The sequence below is a fragment of the Rutidosis leptorrhynchoides genome, chromosome 1 (assembly GCF_046630445.1).
Source record: "Rutidosis leptorrhynchoides isolate AG116_Rl617_1_P2 chromosome 1, CSIRO_AGI_Rlap_v1, whole genome shotgun sequence".
In the NCBI taxonomy this organism is placed as follows: Eukaryota; Viridiplantae; Streptophyta; class Magnoliopsida; order Asterales; family Asteraceae; genus Rutidosis; species Rutidosis leptorrhynchoides.
The window spans coordinates 375,308,807-375,312,543 of NC_092333.1; positions in this window are offsets into that span (position 1 = coordinate 375,308,807).

The window sequence follows — 3,737 nt, forward strand, 5'->3', positions numbered from 1 at the left end:
CTGAGGAGGAAGAAATACAGGAAATTACGAAAAATAAGTTCGAACGAGGAAAGAAATGAAAGGCTAATGAATTGGAAAATCCAAATCCCGAGTTTAGTGAGGATGTTGTGGCACCAACTCCACCAGACACTTCCACCCCTATTCCTGCTATTCCTATTAGTTCTATCCCGATATCCAGTTCTTCGGTCCCTCATCCAAAATGCAGGGAGATAGCCAGGATAACCTTTAAGCGATTTCTTTGAACACAAACGTTTTGGGTTAAATGATGCGATGTTGTTTTTAACCATGGGATCATATAACATTTTATATAATATTACTAGTGTGGTTTGTTTAATGTTCGATGTAAGATAAGCATATGTAAAATAGTGAAGTGTGAAATGCAATAATTTTCCATGGTTGAGTATTATTTGGGTGGTAGTAATTGATTTTCGTACTAAGCTATTAAGTATGAACTTTAACGGGTAGGTACTACCCTAGATATAATTATAAAATGCTAATAAGAAGAAAAGGCTTTTATAATAATAACTGGTTCATATTATTAATAAGCTACGATGTACTGTAAATACACACTACATCTATAATATTCCATGTGAATAATTATTTTTTTCATTCTTATTGAAGATTATGGCGCGATTGAACCGAATGACGGAACAAGAAATCGAGGAACTCATCAATCAGCGAGTGAACGACAGAATGTTATGGGTCGAGGCTGCAAGAGGTGCTGCAGTTAACCCAAATCCTCGTGTGGGATGCACCTACAAAACTTTTCAAGGTTGCAAGCCCTCATCATTCAGTGGAACAGAAGGACCGGTCGGTTTAACCCGGTGGATCGAAAAGATTGAGTCTGTGTTTAAAATCAGTGGTTGTATTGAGAAGGACATGACCAAGTTTGCATCATGCACCCTACAAGATAGTGCACTCACGTGGTGGAAAAACTATGTGAAGGCCGTAGGAGGAGATGTAGCTTATGATACTCCATGGGAAGAATTCAAAACAATGTTAATCAACGAGTATTGTCCAAGGAAGGAGGTTTGGAAGTTGGAAACTGAATTACGAAGCCTGAAAGTTGTTGGTACTGAACTCACCAACTACAATCAGCGATTTATGGAATTAGATTTGCTATGTCCCGAATTGGTACCAACCGAAGAACAGAAGATTGAACTGTACAAAGATGGTTTGCCTAAAAATGTCAAGACAAATGTTACAGCATTGAAACCCAAGAATATTCATGAAGCCATCACTATGGCAAACGAGTTAATGGACCAGATTATTCTGGATAAGAACACCGATGCCAAGACATCGGGAAACAAAAGAAAGTGGGAAGGTAATCATCAACAATCCAACAAGAAACCACGCAAGGTGCGGGTAGCGGTTCGAGCTCAGGTTACAAGGGACGAAATCCTTTATGTAACAGATGCCACAAACATCACTCTGGTCATTATAATGTGGTGTGCAACAATTGTAATCGAAGGGGTCATCTTACTGAAGATTGTAGGGTTCCCGTTACAATTACAAATGACACCAAGACTCCTGCCACCAATGCAAATAGAACTGCCTTGGCCACTGTTACTTTTTATGGGTGTGGGAAACAGGGTCATTATCAGAGCCAGTGCCCGAATCCAGAGAAGAATAACGGACCTGCACATGGAAGAGCATTTATTATTAATGCTAGAGAGGCGCGTGAAGACCCGGAGCTTGTTACGGGTACGTTTACCATTAATAACTTATCAGCATCTATTATATTTGATACTGGTGCCAATAGAAGTTATATGTGTTGAGACTTTTACGCTAAATTGAATTGTTCATCATTACCTCTAGATGCTAAGTACATGATTGAGTTAGCTAATGGTAAACTAATTAAAGCCGATAAAATTTGCCGTGATTGTAAAATAAATTTAGCCGGAGAAACGTTTAAAATTGATTTGATACCCGTAGAATTAGGAAGTTTTGATGTAATAGTCGACATGGACTGGATGTCCAAAATAGGAGCTGAAGTTGTGTGTGCCAAGAAGGCAATTCGCATTCCTCGTAAGGATAAAACGCCAGCAATGATTTATGGAGAGAAGAGTAACTCAAAGCTAAAACTCATTAGCTGTTTGAAAGCCCAAAAGTGCTTGAAGAAAGGGTGATATGCTATCCTAGCACATGTTAATAAAGTGGAAACGAAAGAAAAAGAGAAGTGCATCAACGACGTGCCTATGGTAAGAGATTTTCCTGAAGTCTTTCCGGAAGAGTTGCCGGGATTACCTCCATTTAGATCTGTAGAATTTCAAATAGATCTAGTACCAGGAGCTGCACCAGTGGTGAAATGTGCCGTTCTTATAGATTAAAAATGTTCCATATTAATTGATTTCGTTGCGAGGTTTTGACCTCTATATGAGACGTTTTTCAAAGACTGCATTCATTTTTAAAACAAACCATAACCTTTATTTCATAAATAAAGGTTTAAAAAGCTTTACGTAGATTATCAAATAATGATAATCTAAAATATCCTGTTTACACACGACCATTACATAATGGTTTACAATACAAATATGTTACATCGAAATCAGTTTCTTGAATGCAGTTTTTACACAGTATCATACAAACATGGACTCCAAATCTTGTCCTTATTTTAGTATGCAACAGCGGAAGCTCTTAGTATTCACCTGAGAATAAACATGCTTTAAACGTCAACAAAAATGTTGGTGAGTTATAGGTTTAACCTATATATATCAAATTGTAACAATAGACCACAAGATTTCATATTTCAATATACATCCCATACATAGAGATAAAAATCATTCATATGGTGAACACCTGGTAACCGACATTAACAAGATGCATATATAAGAATATCCCCATCATTCCGGGACACCCTTCGGATATGATATAAATTTCGAAGTACTAAAGCATCCGATACTTTGGATGGGGTTTGTTAGGCCCAATAGATCTATCTTTAGGATTCGCGTCAATTAGGGTGTCTGTTCCCTAATTCTTAGATTACCAGACTTAATAAAAAGGGGCATATTCGATTTCGATAATTCAACCATAGAATGTAGTTTCACGTACTTGTGTCTATTTTGTAAATCATTTATAAAACCTGCATGTATTCTCATCCCAAAAATATTAGATTTTAAAAGTGGGACTATAACTCACTTTCACAGATTTTTACTTCGTCGAGAAGTAAGACTTGGCCACTGTTGATTCACGAACCTATAACAATATATACATGTATATTAAAGTATGTTCAAAATATATTTACAACACTTTTAATATATTTTGATGTTTTAAGTTTATTAAGTCAGCTGTCCTCGTTAGTAACCTACAACTAGTTGTCCACAGTTAGATGTACAGAAATAAATCGATAAATATTATCTTGAATCAATCCACGACCCAGTGTATACGTATCTCAGTATTGATCACAACTCAAACTATATATATTTTGGAATCAACTTCAACCCTGTATAGCTAACTCCAACATTCACATATAGAGTGTCTATGGTTGTTCCGAAATATATATAGATGTGTCGACATGATAGGCCGAAACATTGTATACGTGTCTATGGTATCTCAAGATTACATAATATACAATACAAGTTGATTAAGTTATGGTTGGAATAGATTTGTTACCAATTTTCACGTAGCTAAAATGAGAAAAATTATCCAATCTTGTTTTACCCATAACTTCTTCATTTTAAATCCATTTTGAGTGAATAAAATTGCTATGGTTTCATATTGAACTCTATTTTATGAAT